The sequence below is a fragment of the Emydura macquarii genome, unplaced genomic scaffold, assembly GCF_026122565.2.
Source record: "Emydura macquarii macquarii isolate MOO-44397 ecotype Brisbane River unplaced genomic scaffold, CSIRO-AGI_Emac_v2 contig_1146, whole genome shotgun sequence".
NCBI classification, from domain to species: domain Eukaryota; kingdom Metazoa; phylum Chordata; order Testudines; family Chelidae; genus Emydura; species Emydura macquarii.
In genome coordinates, this window is record NW_027131283.1 from 18,547,951 (window position 1) to 18,570,225 (window position 22,275).

General features: G+C 40.0%; 1 long non-coding RNA gene across 1 annotated transcript; it reads right to left on the reverse strand.

Moving 5' to 3' along the window:
* Nucleotides 1–801: 801 nt before the first annotated feature.
* On the reverse strand, nucleotides 802–20,537 carry LOC137152228 (uncharacterized). Its single transcript, XR_010919495.1, has 3 exons — nucleotides 20,477–20,537; nucleotides 1,837–1,972; nucleotides 802–909 (listed from the first exon to the last, which is right to left on the reverse strand). It is a non-coding gene; the product is annotated as an uncharacterized lncRNA (long non-coding RNA).
* Nucleotides 20,538–22,275: the final 1,738 nt, after the last annotated feature.

Genomic DNA, 22,275 nt, shown 5'->3' on the forward strand with positions numbered 1-22,275 from the left:
AGGGGTGTGTTGGTTTTTTTTTGTTTTTGGTTTAGTTTGGTTTTAGCAGCAATGTTCTTCTGAAGCTCTTTAGTGCTGTGTATGCTCAACCTTAATTTTAACTTAGCTATGGGTAGAGGAAGTGGGTGGGTGTTTGGTCCTGGATTCCTTCTTAAAGTGTTGCCAGAGTTCCATGCGGAACGTTCATCTAGACAACATTTTTCATATGACCATGTGCTCATTCCGGGCAGGTCTTTCTCCACAAATTCAATATCAAAATATCTTTTCACTTACTATCTGAAGTGGACTAATGTGCTTAGGGAGACCAATCAAGAGAGAGACACTTTTAGATGCAAACTTTTAACTAATTTTATTAGTGTCTGGAAAATACAGAACAGAGCAGATCAATTTTATTTCCAAGTTTTTAACATAATACTGCACAATGTGCTTTTTTTTCCTGATATGACTTTACAACTGAAGAATGTAATGCACTTTTACTCTATGCCAATAACAATTTTTATGTAAAAAACAACCAAACCTCTCCAAAAAAATCCCCCAAAACCTACTGCTAAGAGAATGAATAAATGTTAATTTCCTCAAAAGGCATATTCATATTCTTTACATAAAGTTGAAGAATAGAGATAAAATAAATCTTTTATTTATTCAGATGTGTTTATTCATTAATATTCATGACAAGCAGGTTTATCAGGCATAGCTCTGTGCCGCAGTTTATGAAGTGCATGTTTATATTTTCAGCGATGCAAGCTCAAAATGAGAATCACCACTATGTCTGGAATACTTTTATTTATTTTTTTTTTTAAAAGCAAGTTACCAAAGATGGATAGTTTGAAGATTGCACCAAGCTTTGATGGATAGGCACTGGAGTCAGTAAAGGAATCCTTCAGCAGCTGTTGGTTTTGAAATGTGTACCTAGTTCAATGAGAATTTAGGGAAAAAGCTTCAACCAACCTGTCAGCAGTTAGGGGAAACTTTTTTTTTTTTTTAAATTGAAGATTATAAAATGGGAAGAAGAAACTGAGTGAGTGGCTAAAGGGGATTCCAAATGGAAAAAATCACAGTCTAGGTCTATCGCTAATATCTTCGATTTACATAGCAGCTTTTATACAAATGATCCAAAAGTAGCTTACAAACTGGTTCACAGGCTACCTTCTACTACACAAAGTGGAATTGAGGAAAAGCCTTTGAAGCAGCCTTCAGTTCAATCCTATGGTCAGGATAGAATGCAACAGGCCATGCAGCTGTGTGGTCTGTGCTCTGTAGCTAGCTTTTTTGTGCGTGTGCAGGGACGGGACAGGAGCTAAGGAGCAGCTGCTCTGCACAGCATGCTTTCCTCTGGTTTGGGCAGCTATCCAGGAGTTACTATGTGTACTACTGCATATGTAACCCCTGCTGAGGGGGATTTCTCTGCAGCTCAACTGCGGAAGGACCTCAGTGTCTTCCCTGCAGGTTTACAAGATGCACAGCCGCCACCATGAGGCTCTATTACATTCAGCCTGTAGCATTTCCCTGCCACTTCTAGCCCTTCCTATAGCTTTCTCTCCATGTGTGATTTGTGGGGGTGATCTATGCAGGTATTCGTATTAATTTTAAGAGAGCAAAAAATCATGCATTGGGACAACCAAAATCATGAGATTTTTTTAAAACATATTTTTGGTCTATCAATTTTTGACCTCCCCTGCCCATCCCCAGTGTGTGCAGCCATGTGTGACAATTAGTGTTGCCAATCTCACAAATCTATTCAGTAAGGTGATTTTGTCCCTTGCTTAAGGACATCTTACTTCCACATGGGCCTGTCCCCCAGCCCTCCATCAGTTCAGCTCCCCAACTCAGCCTCACCTGTGCTCCTCCTGGGGTTCTTCAACTCCCTCCCAGGCCTGGGGTGGCTGCAGCCAGATCCCCTCCTCCTTCCCAGGCTTGGGGGAACAGCTCCAGGGGGCTCTTCACCCCTCACTCCCCGATTCCAGGCTGGATGCTGCAGGGGGGAGGATAGAGTCACTATTCTGCTTGTAGTTCTCGCAGGAGGAGAGGGAGAAGGAGGGAATGGGATTGGGCGTGCTGGGGTCTTTGTTTCCTCCATTCCTGTGGTAAGTAGAGGGGAGAAACTGCTGGCTTCCAGCAGGACTGAACTTGGCGAGGGAGCTGGAGGGTCAGCCCCTCTGAAATCCCAATACACATGAAAAAATGGAGAGAGTGGACAATACTATAATATACAATATTTCACTCATGCTGTTTTTTGCTCTCCCTTAATTAAAAATGGCAGAAGAGATTTTGCTCATACTTTCCAAAGACATTTGCCTTCAGGCAGACGCCAAGCATGGAAAATTTCACCCCAAAAGGTGACTATTCCATAAGGTTTTGCTGTATTATAATTGTACATTTTTATACTGGCATATAGATGTGTGTATCATGTCTGTATATACGTACAGGTGTGTCTGTATAGAATAAACAAACAAGTGAGGGGCATGTGAAAATGGGATGTAATGAAAAGTATTTTAAAACCTTAATTGTAGCCCCTGGCTATATTTAATAAAAATGTCTCAGTAAGATATGGGACAATGATTTATAATGTATTATTGGCCTAATTAAGGAGTTTGGCACTATGACGAGTCTTGTGCCTAAAAACACACTGAATTATTAATATACTATAATTCACTCCCTGTTGTGCCTTATGCTACACAGTTCTTATTCCTTTAACAACTTGCTGGCAATGCAGTTATATCCAAGAATCTAGGGTTAAGATTAAATGCATAGCACACAAGCAGGCAAATTAGCTTCACATTTAGTGTATTAGTTTTGTGATTATTGTATTAAAAGTAGATCCTTTGTGAGCTTTTCCTGGAAAAGGAAGAAAGCGTCTCTTTACTATTATTCTAAGGTTTCATTATTGCGGTGTAATGGACACTTAATTATTTTGAAATTCTCATAACAAATGGACTAGTCTGGCCCGGAATTGTCCCCCTGGACATCCCTGCATAGAAGAAAAATCCTCCACTCTCCCTATGTGCTCCTTCTCATAAGGAAAGGGGAGGGAGGGAGACTACCACTTTCTGCAAGGAAATCTCTATACTGGCACTTTGCTCCCATGGCACTGTTTCCTGATGACTCTCAGCATTTCCAAGTGGAAACTGGGAAATTAACGGTAGCCTAAAACTAGGAGTGATTTTTCACCTTTTTGCTTGTGTAGGATGAAGTCCTCCAGCAAAACTAAGGAAGACCAGACTTGACATTTCTGCCATTTCTGATGGAAAAGAAAAGCAGTAAAAAAACATTTGTGCCCCTACCATCTGTCAGGCAGAAGTAGCAAAAAGGGGGTACAAGCCTGATTTTAAAATAAATCCTTTGCTTTTAAAATAAAAATTGTTTTCAAATAAATCCTTTGGATACAGTTTGCAGTTGTAATAACTTGTGGGTTCCCCTCCCCGTGACTGCTCTTGAACAGTTGCAGTGGGACCTAAACAGTAGCATAGCGTCATCAGGAGCCATGCTGCCAGGGGAGACCTGGGGCAGCAGTGCAGAGTGGAGACAAGACCCATCCATGTCGCTCAGCAGACCTGGATGTCTTCCTTCCCCCCCCCCATGAATTCACTCCCTCCCCTTGAGGAGACCATTTGCTAGGAACTTTGAAGGTGAACCTTGTTAGGTTTTTTGCCTCTCTAGCTGCCTCCTGCATATTTCTTCCCAAAAGAAATTGATCTGCCCCCTTGTTAACAAAGAAGAAAATAGCCTCTGTTTTAATGTAAACATAAAACAAAGATTCCAAACTCCACCTTTCAGAAATTAATACTTTACAAAAATGATTTCAAAATGCTTTCCACCATTATATTTATGACTGAGCCATGTGTGTTCCATTGAGGCAATTTTCTCTTTTCTGTTACAAAAGAAGATTAAATAACTATGACATTAAATTTACGAAGTCCCATTTCCAGCAGTTGCAATTTGTGTTGAAGAAATTCAATTGACTTAAAAACATTATTAAACAAAACAAAAAACAAATTAGGAAACGCTTGAAATATCAAATTCTTTAATATGTTCTTTTGCAAATTATGTGTAAAATTACATTTATATTGAAATGATCATGTGGAATATTTTCAGTTTGATTAATTTTAATTCCTGTCTGAATTTCTCTTTTAAAGAAATTTAGACCATATTTGAGGCATAAGTTGTGTAACAAAATACCTTTATTTCGGACTTAATTTAATTTTTACATGCCTCCGTTACGCAGGAAGTATACTTTTAATAAAAGTCATGTGTATAGAGCAGTTTAACATTCAAAATAAATTATTGTTGTTGTAACTGTTTGTGCATGCTGAATTTACTGTAAGCAAAATTCCCGTGAGAATTATTAGATCCATATTATCAGCTATTTATTCAGCATTGTATTGGAAATAAATCTTAGAAGCTGATATCAATTTCTGTGGACAAAATTATAATGGACTATGTTTATTTCTGTTGTAATGCTTTTTTGTTTAGGTTTCTTAGGCTGTACTAGGTTATTTGGGTCTATTTTTTCTGATTTCCCCCCCTTTTTTAAGCAATGCCTTGTGCTATATGAAACACTTTCCTGACCTTTTCCAATGTCAAAACATGAAACAGAGAGAGGAGGATATCCTACGGTTTATAGTGTGTTAAGGGAATTACCTCATCAGCATGAAAGGTCCATAGTTAATGAGCACCAGAGACAAATGAATTATTGGAGCACTGCACTCTTGAGGATAGAAAACAATATGTCAAAACACAGTTGTTTTTTTCTCTCTTGTTCAATCTTTTCTCAGCATTTCAGTAGAAAATCGGGCACATGAGCATCCTTGGATTTTTACTTTTCCTTATGTCACACTTCCATCTTTTTCTGTTGCTCTGCCCCCAAAAAACAATTTATAGGAAAATAATAGGTTAATGAAACTTTAAGGGGAAAGGGGCAAATCCTGCTTTTTATGAAAAGAAGGCATGAATGAGTTGTTCCCTCAGCATACTGTTTTACATTATAAAACAAGATTTTTGTCTAACCTGTTTATTTTAGAAGACTCTAAAGACAACTGGAGAATTGGTAGGATTGAGACATCACAAAAATCAAGCAAATGACATCTAATTAAGAGAAAAGTAAATATTTTTCAAATTGTTAAAACTTTTGTTTGCTCTTACTCATTTAACCCTCCCTCCCCCCAAAACAAACAAACAAAACAAAACCCTTTAAAAATTGAAAGAAAAAAATCAGTTTCTTCATCTTTCAAGAGAAGAAAAACTAGGATGGAAATGGTACTTTATCAGCCCCAAAGATGGAGTAGTTAATCATTTAATTATTACTAAATACTCTAAATATATCTAGTTCTAAACATCTATGGGGTTGTGCATACCAGATTTGCCCCAAACTTTGGTTGATTTCAGTGGGATGCTAGTGTCTTGATGATGCCAGAAAACGTAACTTGCTGGTCCAGAACAAAGATGATTTAATATGAGAAAAATTGCTTAAGCAAATGGAGAGACGGTACTACCTCTCTCAAAACTTATTTTTCAAGCTGTTTTACAAGTGCTGTTCAGGTTTATGGTTTACAAGCGTAGCAGTAGGCATTCTGGCAGGCACAACTTTTAGATGATTAATTGTTTTCTGCTGTGAGACAGAAGTGTATTTTTGTAGGGGTGGGAGCATGACAAAATTGCTTAATTCTGAAGTCAGGAGTCCCGATTAAAATTTTGTTAAAATATACTCAGCTTTGAAAGTTGTAGTTGCTAAGGTTGGATCTAGGATAAAAATGCATTTTTTACCACCCATGAGCTGGAAAAAACAAACATAATATGCTTATAAAATTTTTTTACATTTGGGCAGTATGTAGACTGTTTGGTTTCAAATCCAAAAGAGGTGCTTCAGATGACAAAAGTTCATTTGAATTAATTCATCTACCAATGGAAGCCAAGCAAAAGCTAACAGATTTTGTGCTCATATATAGACCAGCAAAGACTAAAGGGTTCAAAAGATGCTCATTGGTATCATGTCAGTGATGGTGGTGAAATACCCTAGACTTGTCATCCTGAACATTTAAACATCTAAGGTTGCAGATGCAAAAGCCCCAAAACTCTTCTCTCTTGATTCCTATGTCTTTCACATGTCATCTCTGGTCCAAGACACACAGCTGATCACATCTTGGTCTTTTCATTAGATGTCAATATTGATGCCATCACAACCCAACCCATAGTCTTAGCAATACCATTGCTTCATTAAGGCAGTGGTCAGATCTGCAGAAAAGGTCCTGGGGGGTTACAGTGGACAAGAAGCTGGATGTGAGTCAACAGTGTGCCCTGATTGCCAAGAAGGCTAATAGCATATTGGGCTGCATTAGTAGGAGCATTGCCAGCAGATCGTGGGAAGTGATTATTCCCCTCTATTTGGCATTGGTGAGGCCGCATTTGGAGTATCGTGTCCAGTTTTGGGCCCCCCACTACAAAAGGGATGTGGAGAAGTTGGCGAGAGTCCAGCAGAGGGCAACAAAAATGATTAGGGGGCTGGAGCACAAGACTTATGAGGAGAGGCTGAGGGAACTAGGCTTGTTTAGTCTGCAGAAAAGAAGAATGAGGGGGGATTTGATAGCAGCCTTTAACTACCTGAAAGGGGGTTGTTTCTTGTTTCCATGTTTCTAACAATAAACTTTTCACTAGAATGTCTGGGGAAAAACTAAAGTGGAAGTAAATTTGTTTAAAGATTTGAATGAATAATTATGGAAAGTATTTTACAGTATTCAATTTGTTCTAGCCCGAAGCACTTTTCATCTACAATGTATAATGCTACATTAGTGAAATTGAGCCATTTCTGAGGTGGAATAGAACAACATCATATGACAAAGTATTCAGCACAAAGAGAAGCAGTTTGACCAAACACATAAAGCAAAGTCCATACAAACAGATATAAGTTCCCATTTAAAAGGTCCTAGGAATTAATGCCTTTAAATCTTGAAGAAAGCAAAGTTGTAATCATTTGCAAGCAAATAATTTCTTTACTATATTGTGTTTGTTTAGTTTCATGACATCCTAAGTCACTGTTTCTATCTGTGTATCTGTCAACTGTCCTGTAGTTACAGCCAGATCTTGGTTTGATGGAAGTAAATGGCAAACTCTTATTAACATTGATGGGGTCAAAATTTAGGACTTTTGTACAGTCCTACTCCTTGCAATAGATTGTCACTGTGCCTCAGTGGGTTACAACTGAGAATGCCAAATTCAGGACAAACTGCTGAGAAATAAGACAGACTTATCCCAAACTGGTGGTTATTTTATCATTAAATTATGCCAAGTCAGTAACATAATAGCTTCTGTATCACCACACTGGTTAACTAGAAATCAAAATGCAGTCTCCTTGGCTCACTATGCAGACAGTGGACTTTATGATGAGTGGTTACTGAAAACCAGTTTAATCAGTTATAGGGTTCTTCCAATCCCAAGGGACCATCCACCTAGTCAGGTCAATATATAACTCAGATCTTACCCAATACTCACATTGCTGCCAGTGCTTTAGTAACTAAAAATCAAAGGTTTAATAATAAAAGAAAAGAGTTTCTAAATGGTTAATAGATCATATCTATACAAGTGATTGCAAAGTCCTTATAGCAGGTTTGAAGCAGTGATGGAATAAACTGCTAGCTTGCGAAAGTCTCTCTGGAATTACACAAACAGTTTGGGGGTCATGAGTAAATTAAGCAGGAAATGAAGACAAAATGGAGAGGATTCAGTTGCTTTTTTATATCCTTTGCTATGTGCATGGAAATTTACTATCCCAAACAAAGCCCACAGCCCCTGTTTGTGGAAAGTTACTGGCCCAAGATGGAGACCAGGGTCACATGAGCAATGCACATGTCCTTACATAATTTATTGACACACAGGGGGTGGGCATTGGCCCCTTTTAGTCTGAGGCAACTGCAGGAAGAGCTATCTGGGTGGGATGAGTTTCTTTTATGGCCCATTGGTAGAGTGAAGTGTCTTTAATGGGCCATCAACACATAGCTGTCTAGCTCTGATCTAAATCCATCTGGTGGGTGTCACCAGGGAACACAACATAGGTTTCAGATCCAAATACATAGCCAATATTCATAACTTTAGCTACAAAGATGATATATGGATTTAACCAGGATATTCATACATGATAAATTGTAACTTTTCCATTGACACCTTGTATGATATACTTTGTCCAAGATTTGTTGCAATTGTATAACAGCGGTGATATCAATAATATAAATGGCCATATTTAATCATATAGCATCACATCTGTCTCCAGTAATATGAAGTACTCTTTTTAACTATCTTAAAGGACCATATATATCATAGACTGTTGTAAGCCAGCCTGATAACTGAGCTCCTGTGCTGTGCAGTTGCCAGAGGCAAAATATTGATAGGATGCAGTAGATCTGACTGGGTGAGCTCTTCACAAGATACATCAGTTTTGATTTTAACAAACTTAATTTTTTTCCCACTGGTAAGTACATACTGGACCAAATTCTGCTCTCATTTACATTGGTGTAAATCCAGAGTAACACCCTTGATTTACAGCACTATAACTGAAGCCAGAATCGGGCCCACAATCTCTTTTGTCAACTGATGTGTGCTTTTCCTAAGCATTCAAATTGTAGTCTCAAGACAGCGTTCAAGCCATCGATGATAAAAGATGTTGAACTAAGTAACAGCAGCTGAAATACTGTTAAATGGATGGTTTTTGAGCACTAGATTTCTACACTCTGGTAGATATTTTTGGTAAGTATGTACCTGTACTAAAATTTTTTGCTATTATGGGATTGTTTTAGTCATATGCTGAAGCTCTTTTTCTTAAATGAACTTTTAATTCATTTTTTGTTTTGTTTTTATTGTTTTCATAGGAACACCACATGCTAATTCGCCCCATGTAGTGCAAATACTATCCAAACATCACAAAGTCAGTTCCAAAGTCCAGATATTTACCAGTCCCTCCCTCACAAAATGTATAATAGCAAAATCCCCATTCCAAATTGAAGTCAACCAGAACTTTGGAGTATCTTCAGAGTAAAATACCGTGCAGAACAGCTGCAGGAGTCTTGATATATAACCCACAGTGGGGTGAACATCACCCTATAACACTGACAATATACTACATAATTTACACAAGATGACAAGATAAATGTTTTTATAAGAATTTCTTCAAAAGAGGAAGGAACTAGAACAACTAAAAATAACCAGAGATACTTTCCCATTGTATAAACTCCACATTCGGTACAGCCATAATGGCAGCCAACACCTTCTTGGCTCTGAGCCTTGTCAGTTACCTCATCCCTGATTCAGAGAGAAATGAAACTCAACTCTTATGGAGGATTGGTTGGAAAAGATCCAGTACTTTCCAGGCTGGAGAAAAACCTTTAATCCAGGTTCCTTATTCTCTTGCCTCCAAACTGTAGAGTTTGTCACTTTACATAACAGATGAGTAAAAGCACTTGAAGCCCTCCTTTTGTGCTGCTTTCCAAAACGAGTGTTAACACTCACCAAAAAAAAAAACAAAACAAAAAAAACAACCCAACCATTGATACTAAATATTTTTATAGCAGTTAATCTGATTTGGCATATAACAAGATCCCTGTACCTATTTAGCTAAGACAAACCTGGCACTTTTTTTTTTTAAAACAGTGACCACTATCTTGTAAATGCATACGATAAAATATATAGAATGAGCAACCTACCTGAGTTAATATTGCATGAAAAATTTTACCCTTGGGAATTTCCTGATTTTTTTTAGTGGCTGATTTTGCAAGCTATGTATAGCTATAAAAATCGTGTGTCAAATTTGTTAATATTATGGTATCTTTTAAAAAGATTATCCTCAGCCCTGCAAACACATAAGAACAGCCAACCAGCAAATCAGTTACTATTAGGAAAAATAGACCCCCAGATGTGCTTTTCTTCCACCATTCAAATAGTAGCATATATGAGAAACAGAGGGAAAAAAGGCATATGTCTAGCCAGAAGCTCATTGAATCCTTATCCTGGCAAGTTATAACAACAGAGATTCCAGCCTATATTTTTCACTCTTATTGGGAGAGAATTGTGAACACCTTCTGATGTGGAAGATGACCAAGAGTGGAATTTGGATGCAGATTCTTGCATACTGTGAACAAGACTCAGATACAGATGCCAATTTAAAAATATTGGACCTGCTTCTCTAGCCCGTTCTGTAGCAGCACAAAGGAGCCAGAAATGAGCTGGCTTTCAGAAGCTGAGTATTCTGCCCACGTGGCATAGCCAGTTCCTTTGCTGTCTCTCCCCTACACCAACGCCTGGCACAGGGGGCATAGTATAGGAGAAGGAAGCATGACCGGAGCATGGTAGCACTTGGCTATTCTCAGCTCATGAACAGCTCTTCTTGAGCGTCATTACCATCTAGGATTGTTTACAGCAGCTCCAAGTCTGTTCTAAACTACACCAGAGCCAGGGCCAGTGTGGAGTTGGACTGGGAAACAGGGAATCATAATCAATTCCTTCATCGTCCCTCTTCCCCCTCCTCATCCCATCAGTTATAGCCAGAAGAGACTATCTGCAACAGAGGATCTAAGCAGGTTTTATTGGGGTGTTTTGGTTTTTTTTAATCTCAGAATTTGATGGGTTGTCTTTCACAAGGAGACAATGAGCTGTTTCACATTGTATGGGGAAAATGAAATTAAGCCCCAAAAACTTTATAAACCACTATGAAAAGGATGACTGGATTTACCCCAGAGCTTCCAGCTTCTTATATCCTAATCTAATTTTGTTTTCTGGGACACCAGTTAGATGCCTGAAGATTTTACAATTTTTCTTTGTGAGTAAATCATCTTCATTTTGGCAAGATATATGGATGCTTAATATATTGCCCGCAAGCATTATTCTGAAAAGCTTTTGGGTCAGACCACACTTAAATCATGATGCTATCCAGAAAAGAGATTCCCAGTGGAAACTGCCTCTGATCCTTCCCAAGGGGAATATGATTGCTCTTATTCAACACCTCTGTTAGTGAGGCCAATAATTAGTGCTAACTATAAGGACACAGTTGCTCCTATGAACCCAAGAGGAGAAATAGTTTGGTTTCCCAAAGAGTTTCTCTGAACGCGGTCTCCTATTTAGTTACATGCTCTTGTTTTTCTAAAAAAGCATTTCCACATTTTACATGAAGAGCTCTGAGAGCGAATGTACCCCTCTGTCCATGCCCTATCCTCTATTGCAGTGTTTCTCAATTGGTGTTCCGCGAGCAGCTGTTCTCCGAGCCGCCGATCAGCTGTTCTCTGCGCTGCCGAAAAAGGGAAGATGTCCCGGATTTTTCGGCGGAGGGTATCGAATGTAAGTGTAATTTAATTGAGAAACGCTGACCTAGTTGTTTGGGTTAAGAGTTTGGGGGGGTTCCGCAATTATTTATAGAGTTCAAAAGGGTTCCGTGGCCAAATTTAATTGAGAAACACTGCTCTATTGTAATAATCTTTGTACAAAGTATGCCTTGCAAGCAGTGCTTAATTTGTAATGAAAGAGGTGCCAGGGCTCAAGCAATGGTTTAATTTTAAAGTTTAAACTTGTTATGGGTTTGAATGCACTGCGATATTATTGTTGTTAGCATTCTTTGTAAGAGTAGTCTAGTGTTAGATGTTTACAACTACATATTCTACAGCGTAAGCAACCTAGTAGCTTGTGCATACAAATAAATTAAAAGCAACTGCAGAAAAAAATAGATTAAAAATGTCTGAATATATTCTCTAGCTATAGACCTATCCATCTTTGCGCTGGCTTTTTCCCCAGTGTTATTGCAGAATATTATTCTTGCATCTCGTCCGTTCCCAGCCCTCCTATGATGCCTCCCTCTTCCAACACACGTTCTCCACAACCATTCTTTGTTCAGTTCAAAGAACTATAACTGCAGGATTATATTGTGCTAATATTTAACAACTAGCGATGGTTCAATGCAGTAACAGCTTTTAAATCAATCAGTAAAAGTAGTTAACATCTACTTTGTTTTCTATATTATTAAGGAACATTGTTAACAGAAATCAACAAATTATATTTTAGTGTGGACCGAACAAATGTAACCAACCTGTTAAAAAAAAGATTTAAGATTTTTTTCTTACCCTAATCCTGCATTGTCTTGGAGAGCTGGTACTGGATACAGCCTTGGGCTTTATTTTTCCAGAAAAGTCCATGAAAGAGCCATGTTTGCCTGTCTAGCCTCTTGTTTTCTCCCCTTGGTTTAATTTGTGTCATCGGCTCCTCGGCATCATCTGGGCACCCAGCTCTGAAGGCAATGGTGTATTGCCACCCTCACTTCTGCACTGCTGCTGGCGACGATGCTGCCTTCAGATCTGGGCGGCTAGAGATTGGCGGCTGCTGGCTGGGTGCCCAGCTGTGAAGGCAGTGACACCGCCAGCAGCAGCACAGAAGTGAGGGTGGCATGGTATGGTAATGGGACCCATAGGATCCTACTTCTGCTGCAGAGCTCTGCCTCCTACTGTTCTTTTTTCGTCTGCCTCATTTTTCCACCTCTCCCTGGCTTTGCGCACTGGGCAGCTGCTCCACTCAACCCACCCTGGTTATAGCCCTGATGGATACAAGTATTGAGAATTTTAAGCAAAACACATTTCAGAGCAAAAACCAGAGATTTTTTTTTTTTTACTTTCATAACTAACATGGCAAGCCCATAGGTGCCGGGGTGATGAACTACCAAGCCTAAAGGTGCCAGCGTTCAGCCCCAGCACAAATTAAGCACTACTTCTAAAGTACCATTTGAAAACTCATAATTTGCTGATCAATATTGTCCTGATAAAATGTGTGGCAATATTGTATGTGAATTTATTAACACATGTTCCAAATCACATCACAGCCCTGCCCAATCAGAAGATGGCAAACAGGTCTGTCCTAAACAAGGGACCTTGTGCTCTGTTTAATTTGCATTTAAGCAGTAAACAGATTCATCAAGCAGGAGGGGGAGACAAAGGAACATCCTCAAACAGGTGAGGAAGAGCAGCAGAGAACATCCTTCCCCATAGACTTTGTCTCCTGTTACCCAGCTGGAAGTGTCTTTAAAGAGGGGGACAAACTATAAAAAGGAAGGACAAATGTCCCTAGATACCCCCTTTCACTCTCCCAGCCCATCGTAGTGTCTGCACCTGAAGTGACAAAGGAAACATTCATTGGATTATGGAAGAAGGGGTCCTGACCTAAGAATTCTGCTGAAAGTATGGTGAGAAACTTTGCTTGAAACTGATATAATTTGTTAAGTTAGACAGCAATAGTGTTTTGACTTTATTTTCTTGTAACCATTTCTGACTTTTATCCCTCATTACTTGTACTCACTTAAAATCTCTTTTTGTAGTTAATAAACTTGTTTTAGGGTTTTATCTAATCCAGAGTGTTTAAACTGAAGTGTCTGGAAAACTCCATTTGGGGTGGCAAGCTGTGTGTATATTATTTCTATTACAGAAATAATGGACTTTATATAAACTTGTATTGCCTAGGAGAGGGTTGGGAGTACAGGACATAGATTTCTAGAGGGCAGTCTAAGAGTGGGTGTGTGTTGAGATCACCCTGCAGTATAACCATGGCTAGTAAGAGCCAAGATGTGGCTGGCTGGCTGCAGCACACACCGAGGCATAGCTGGAGGCTGTTTGTGAGCAGTCTAGACTGGAGGCCACAGCAGCAAAGCAGTGTAAATGAGTTAGATGGCAGAGGTGAGGAAGCTACTCATTAGTCTGGATTGTACCCTAGTATGTCACAGCAACTTGTCCTGGTTCTGTTTCATTAACAGTTTTACATGCTATTTGTCAGAGTTCTTCTTTTCAAATTCTTACTTAAATTCTTTTAAGTATTGGTTTATATTTTGCAGGGACTCATGTAGTACAGAAAACCTTCAAATGCATTTCCAGTGTTTGTGTGAACAATGAAAATATATCCAAAATATTGCAAGGATGTTTATGGCCATGGTCCCATAGACTAAAAGTAAGGACGACATCCTCATGTTTCCATTATTTTCCTGATCCATTATTAACACAACTTTATACATGCCAAGTTTTACAGGGAACATGCAAGATTTTACAGGCATGTGTTAACCTTTAAATTTGCTAGGTTTCAGGGATTATACTTACTTGATTTGTTTGTGGGACGCTGTAGTCGCATACCCTGTGTACAATAAAAAGTTCAGCTAATTGTCTGTTTATGTTAAAACATGGAGCTCTAGTCATAATATTTTCTTCTGTTTACACTGCAAATACTTAGAAACATGTTCTGCTGTGTCACAAAGTATTGGGAATTTGACCTAACCACACTGAGGGGTAGGGATAAGGTGTATATTCTAATAGACCAATATTTCCAAACTTTGGTTCATAAAGTGAGGCGGCATCTTAATCAATACTTAGACACCATTGGTGGGCTTTCAAAACCACCATAGGGCTTGTCCCCATGGGACTATAGTACGTACTAAAGGGAGTATGAATTGTAGAGTACTCCAATGTTGCATTCAAACTGTTCCCTCTAGACCCTGCGGGTGCAAACTAAAAAGTACCTCGTGTGCATTAACATTGTCCTGTTTGAAATGGGACTACTTCAGTGTGAACTAGTTACCTTTTATTTTGCACCAGCAGGGTCTAACACTAGGCACTAGTTTGCACTGTGGTGCCATGTAGGCGAGACCTTAGTTACAGATTAGGATGTGGTTAACAAATGCTTAGGTCCCATTTCAATACAAAATGAAGGAAATGTGTAAGAGAAAGGTATAGAATGAGACTTCATGGTACTGCTTATGACAACTAAACCCCTGCAGGATCTAAAACAAAAGCAAGAGAATCCAGTGAATGACAGTTCTATTTTGTTTTCAATATATTAAAAAAACCACGCATCTTTAAAAAAAAATCAGATGCTGTTTATAGTATGCCAAACATATGGCACTGGCCTCTCTTGCAACCTTCTGGTTGTTGCAGTGCAAGCGAAATCAGAAAGAACAATCTGCAGATTGCACTGACCTGACTCTCAGCTGAATTCAGTTTCACCGAGGCAGGGCTGATGGCTTCTTTGCTTTCACCTTCAGCCTTTACCAAACAAACAATGCATTTGGATTTTTGTGAAGTTGTTTATTATTATTGGAGGAAGTGCTATAAAGGCACATAAGATATTTGGGATTTCTTGTTGTGTACTTTCCATTTTATGACTTTTTTTTCCTGAGAGGTGGAGGAAAAAAGATGTCTGCCAAACAAGATCCTTCATGGGGAATGCTTAATAAAATGTGAAAAAGGCATATGTCCATTTTAAGAACATCTTGCATTATTATTGGGAATCAGATGACAAACACCACATAATCTTCTGTTTCACTGAATTTATAGGCAGCTCAGTCTTGGAAGAAATGCTGTGTTGTGAGTTGTGGTGCCGTTCTTTTTAGGAGCTGTACCCAACACCAGTTTCTGTATATAGTAAGTCTGTATGTAGTTCTTGAGTTCTGGCACTGAGAAGCTCTCTCCTTTCCTAGGATCTGCCATGGCATTTATGGTCTGATAAGGCATTTGCACCAATACTCCTTAACTTTAAGTATGATGATTGGTGGCAGGACGTTCTTGGTGCTAGGACTCAAGTTTAAAATTCGTTCCACCGACTTCATCTGACATAGTCCAAGTTTACTGACATTTTAAGATTCTGTTCAAAGCCCATCTCTTTAATGAGAAGTGTGTTTGAGATGGGCAAAACATGTCTGTAGAGTATCATTTTGTCTGATGGCCTTCTGTAAAGGCATGGAGTTACTTGCATTTCTGTGCATTTGTTAAATTTTGTATATATGCCTTGACCTCTGTGGGAGGTTGGATTTTATTAATACAAAGAAAGAAATATAATTCCTAGACCCAATTCTATACAGTTTATTCAGGCAAAACTCCAATTAGAATATATAGATTTTAATCATAGATATTTGAGTGAAGTGAAATATTCAATCATCCATTATGCTTGGGGTGGTAACAAAATTGTGATATTCTCTTCAGTTTCTCTGGATTTAAAGATATCAATAAAATCTAAAGATTTCACACAGCATAAAAATTTTCCAGTCTTAGACTTCAGCAGCTTTGTGTACTATCATAAAGATTAAGTAGTTGGCTTAGTTATATCTCATCATTCCCAGAGACTGCTAAAATTATAGTTTGCTGAAGCTGCAAAATCCTACACCCATTCTGAGGTTTTCATGGCTATTGTAACTAAACATATTAGATACAGCAAGAACAGCTGCATTAGAAAGGTTGTTGGAAGCAAATTGAGAAAATGCTGTAGTGTTCTTTCATAAGAGAAATGATGTCTGCATCACTATCCAGTGGGCATCTGACAGTAATGAATTGTGAAATAGTGGGGATAAAAATCATATGTGGATAAAAAGTCTGTAATGATAGCAAACAATTTCCCATCATCTTGTAAGAATTACAGAAAACTACGACACAGGAACTCTGGTTATACAAATGTAGGTCAAGACAATTCTTTTAACATTCTAGCTATTTAAAAACCCACATAAATCAAATGCAAAACTTTCAGGTTATACGCCAATCACTCTGTCTCTGATATAATACCATTTGCATATGCCAGACAAGTGCAAGAAAAAAAATGAGCCAAATTCTGCTCTCATCTCAATGCAATCCCAGTGATTTTAATACGTTTAGTAAAACACATACAAATGAAAAACAAACTTCTGGAACCAAATTATTTGTATTAAAACTAACAATAACCTCTACACTTTGTTTTGATTGCCATAGACATTTAGGGTGAGATTATGGGGAGCTCTCCATGCCCTCTATGTCCCTGTGTGGGCTACTCATGTTACTGGTTACAACATGTGGAAGAAAGCAGCCTCCATAGGGTTTCTGCTCCCATGAAGTTGGATGTGAGAGGTTGAGAAGAAAGGAGCCTGGAGCCTGGCCTGGATGGCAAAGGAGAAGGAGGAGTGAAAAAATAGCCCAGGGATTGCAGACCTGAATGATGGGGAGGATGGTGGTGGTGTTGACAGCGATAGTCAAGTGGAGAAGGTTTAGGAGGGAAGTAGGGAGTTCTGTTTTGGCCCTGTTCAGTTAAAGATGTTGACAAGAAATTTAAGAGGAGATTTCAGAGAGAAAAACTGAAATATGGAATTGGATGGAACTAAACACTAGTGTGGGGTAGAGAGAGATATTTATGAGTCATGAGCACATAAATGAACGCTGAAGCCATGTGAATTGGTGAGATTTCCCAGAGACAGGATGTAAAGTAAGAGCAAAGGGCCAAGGACAGAGTTCTAAGAAATCTCCACAGAGAGTGGGAGAGGAGAGGAAGAGATGCTAAAAGAGCTGCTAAAAATGCTGAAAGAGATGCTAAAAGAATGGTCAAAGAGGTAGAAGGGTAACCAGGAGAGGATGTTCTCTTGTAACTTATTGAGGATAAGATGTCAAGAAAGACAGGATAATTGACAATGTCAAAAGCAGCACAGAGGTTGTGATGTAATCACCCTTTAACTCACATCTCTTTGATCCTGTTGGTGTCTCCCTAGTGTGTTACCGTAGGCTAGATGTGTAGCCTTTTGCACATCTCACTGGGAGAGAACAACTTTGCCCATGTCCTTTGGCCAAGATTGAGCAGGTGTTTTAGGGCCTATACATTCTTTACCCTTTAGCACCTCTCCTTGAGAGGCTGCAGAGTTTTTAACTCTGTTTGGCCAAACAACTTGAATTGCCCACACAATGGTATCATTCCTTAAAACATGATTTATTCACATCAGTGAGAAAATGGAATCAAAACAAAGAATAGTTTTCTTAACAGCTCTAGATATACATTTCTCATAAGCTAAACTAGATCCGATATTCTTAACTCTTCTGTAATTAAGCTAAGAAAATCTTCAATGTTCAAAGACCAAGTCCTTGCCTTGCCAATTTCTGCTGATGTTCTAGCCTTGTGCGGAGAGGGTGTGACCCCTTCCACACTCAAGTGTCTTTTAAAGTCTTAGGTATTACAGTTTATTTCTGTACTAGCTGGAGTCACCTTTTTCCCTAAAATCCCCAAACCAGGTCACCTCCAACCCAATGGGAGGTTCCTTTTTTCCAAGCCTCAGTTTGGGATTTCCCAGCTCATCCTGCAAGTATCCTGCAACTAACCCATCAAGCTGATTTATTTCTGTTGGGACCGGCCCATTGTTCATGGATAGGGCCCTGTCAAACTCACGATCATAGGATTTTAAAAATGATAAATTTCATGGTTTCAGATATTTATATCTGAAATTTCATGGTGTTGTAGCAGTGGGGGTCCTGACTCAAAAGAGGGTCATGGGGAGTTGCAAGGCTGTTGTTGGGGGTGGGGAGTCGTGGTATTGCCTCCCTTACTTCCGTGCTGCTGCTGGCAGGGTGCTGTCTTCAGAACTGGGTGCCCAGCCAGTAGCTGCCACTCTCTGGCTGCCTAGCTCTGAAGGCAGCACAGAAGTAAGGGTGGCAATACCACAATCCCCCCTACAATAACCTTGTGTGTCGTCCCCCCCCCCCCCCCCCCCCCCCCCCCCCCGTAACTCCCTTTGGGGTCAGGACCGCCAGTTTAAAAAATACTGGTGTCTCTTGTGAAATCTGTATAGTATAGGGTTAAAGTACACAAAAGACCAGATTTCACGATCCGTGACACGTTTTTCATGTCTGTGAATTTGGTAGGCTCTATTCATGGAGATAAGTAATTCAGTCTGCCTAAATGGAGTTTCTTACTCTAAAATTACCTCCTTCATCTCCCTTTGTTACACAACATTAATTTATTGACAGATCATATTTAGTCTGTCACAGAGATTGAGGCGCATGAGGACGGAATAGAGGGTCTTAGATTTGGCCAGGAAGAGGTCATTAGAGACCCTAGTGGCAGTGATTTCAGTAGAGTGGAAACACTGGAAGTAAGATCGGAAGAGATCTAAGACAGAGCTGAAAAGATAAAGTTAGTGCATTGTGCACATTCAGTGAGTTTAGTGATATAGGGGAGGCAAAAGATGGGTGGGAGCTTGGAGAGGCAAGCAGGGTTGAGTGACTTTGAGGATGGGGGAGATCAGAACAATATTACATTTTGAGGGGAAGAACCAGAGGACAATGGGAAGTTATGATTGAAGGCCTGAGCACAGGTGCAATGGAAATAAAAAGGCAGGAAGGGATGGGACATCTGGCTCAGGTGGAGAGAAAGCAAGAGACCTCAAAGTTGATGTAGAAAAAAAGGTGTTTTGGGGAGGAAGGTTGTTTGAGGGGGAGATCTTGGGTGGACTTAGTCAATTTTCTCCTTGAAGAGAGGGAGGATGGTAAGGAGGCAGTGAAAGGCTACAAATCAGAATTTGAGGAAGAAGGCTGTGGGTATGGGATTCAATGTCAGTGGATAAATATAGTTTTGCCTGGCACATGCAGAGCTGAAGAGGGGGAAAACAAACCTTCAGCAGAAGAAATTCGTGTGGTCACGGGTCTTTCTTTAGACACATTCAGTGGATGAGAGCAGTAGCAGAGGTAGCAGATGTGGCTTAGTGGAGTGACTTTACAGAGGGATAATAGGCCATGGGAGGTAAGTATGGAGACAAGAGTGGAGTAACAGGAAGTGCTGGTGAGCAGGTTTGCATACAAATTTTAAAAATGCAAAATGAACCAAACCCTTCTTTGAATGGCTTGATGCAGTCTAGCAAGTTTTGTTTAAATATCATTTTTCATTTTCACGCATCACTTAAATTCCCAGTTTCTATCAGTACAAAAAAGCAGAAGCATCATAATACCATGAAATAACCTTTTTCTTGGTATTTGAGGCCTGAAGTCATATATGGAAATCTATATGGATATTTCCAACTCAATGTTGTAGATGTAGATGTAGGAGGTCTGATAGCCTCACAACATATATGGATGCTGTTTCTACTGAAGCTGACCATTTGTGACAATCTGGCTCTTAAAGCCAGCTGCTGTGTGGTGAAAATGACCAATGAAACCTTGTGATAGGACCATTTTAGTATACTGTGTATTGGCAGTAAGTTTAAAATTGGTGCCTAGAATGTCTGAATGTTGTCTGAAATAGCTAAGGCTGTTCTCTCTGTCAAGAAGTTGAAAAGACTGAACATTGATATCTGTGCCTTATCTGAAGTGTGCTGGCCAGGAAATGATGAAAATAAAGTAGAGGACTGTAACTGGGTGGCACCCAACTCTTGTGAGCACCCACTGGTTGAGTGCATGTTCCTGCACTCTCTCAGTTTGTGGTGACCCCTGTCAGTGGTTTCTTAGGTAGGTTTTCAGTGACTCAGCCCACTAGCCAAGTTATACACACTGTCTGAATGTGAAACAGAACAGACCCCTTCTGGGGTATACAGTCCACTAGGGGCCTATTCCAGTACCCCTCTGTTGGCATCTTTATAGGCCTTCCCAGGCTCAGTCTTTAAATAGTCCTGGCCCTGATATGGGGCCATAGCCCCCAGGGCTTTCTCCGTGGAGACTCTTCCTGAAGCCAGGAGCTACCTCTCACTCCCCCAGTCCCTGCAGCAACTGACCTGTCTGTAGTCCTGCTGTTCCGTGAGTCAGGCAGGCAGGAACACAATCCTCACACCTCCAGCTCCAGGCAGCCACAGGATGATGCTGGCCCTGCCGCTTCTTTTATGTGACTCTGCTGGGCCCTGATTGGCTTTTCCCTGCAGCATCTCTCATTGGTCACTCAACCACTCTAGGCCATTTGGAGGACTTCTCTTCTGCGCCTCTTTGGGCCAGGGTGTGGCAGGACTCTGGGGCCTCCAACAGGGAGCCTCTGAGCCTAGTCCACCCTGTAATAAGGACCATACATTTTTGTTCTCAGGCTACCCTAATGGGTTGCTTCAGTAAATGGTGGCTGTTGTACTTTCACTTAGTGCCTGATAGACTGCAGCTGATGACCAGTGTGGTTGGGCAAGAAGCAGCACACATTGGTCTGGTTATTAATCCATATAAAATTAAATCCACGGTCATTACCACCAAGCAGCTTCCAACTCTTGATTACAATCACCTCAGTATTAACCTGTCATTATGGGATGTTGATTAGCTGGCAACCGTCATATATTTGGGAAGCATCATAGGCAGTGCTGGAGGATGTTTGAAAGAGGTGGATGCTTGTGTAGCAGCAGTGTCTGCCATGTTCCAGGTCTTGCAGCAGCCTCTGTGGGGACGCTGTGACAACAAGCTTGCTATGAGGCTGTGGATCTACAGAACCATGGTTGTACTGCAGGGAAACCTGGGTGCTGAGGAAGGCTGAAGAGTGGTGGATTGATGTTCTCAATTTTCATGGTCTTTGTCTGCTGCTCCTTATTAAGTGGCAGGACAAGATCAGTAATGAGGATATTTTTAGCTGAGCCCAGTAACCATCTCCATTAGCACCAGTTTGATTTCAGCAGCTTTCTTGATATAGACTGTCATGCTGGGTAGATGGGGGGGGAGGGGGAGAGCATTAGTTATATTGTTTTACATCAATATGTCAAAATCATATTAATTCATGTGAGATATGCCATGTAAGGTACTGTTAGGAAGGTTATAATATGCTAAGTAAGATGATACTTATGTTCATGTGTGAGGTGTGAAATGGAAATTATAGATATATTTGATATATCTGTGTTTCAAAGTGTGCTGTCTGAGTGGCATCTCAAACAGGATGGCTGCAGAACAATAGCCTGCTTAATGGCCCATTAAGACATTCCCAGGTGCAAGGGACCCGGGGGAAGAAGCCAGCATCATCAATGAGTCACCAGAACCTGCTCATGTGACTCTGGACTCCATTTTAGCTCCTGTAAGTTTTCACAGGCCGCATGGCCAAAGACAGAGGGTATATAAGATCAAACCAGAGAAACCATTTTGCCTTTGTTCCTGTCCAGTTACTGACATAGACCTGCCTCTGGATCAATTCACTTGCAACTGAACCGAAGGACTAAGGCCCATCCAGGTGTTGGATGTATACCAGAGGAACTGTACAAGCCTGCAACTCCACATTTCTTCTAGAAACCTGATGTATATGGACTTTCAATCATTTGTATGTATCTGATTTGCTTTGACCCTTTAACATTTCTCTTATGGTTTATTTCTTTCTTTTTACAATAAACCTTTAGTTTTAGTTACTAAAGGATTAGTTGGCAGCGTGGTATTTTAGGTAAGATCCAGACTTCTATTGAGCTGGTACTGTGGCTGACCCCTTGGGGTCAGAGAGAACCTTTTTAGTAAAGAGCATAGAGTTTAAACAACTGATCTCTTTACCGGACTTAGTGCTGATTTGGGAGCCTGGAGCTGAAATGCAGTAAAGGGGGCTGTGTGCATTTGTATACTGGCTTTTGTG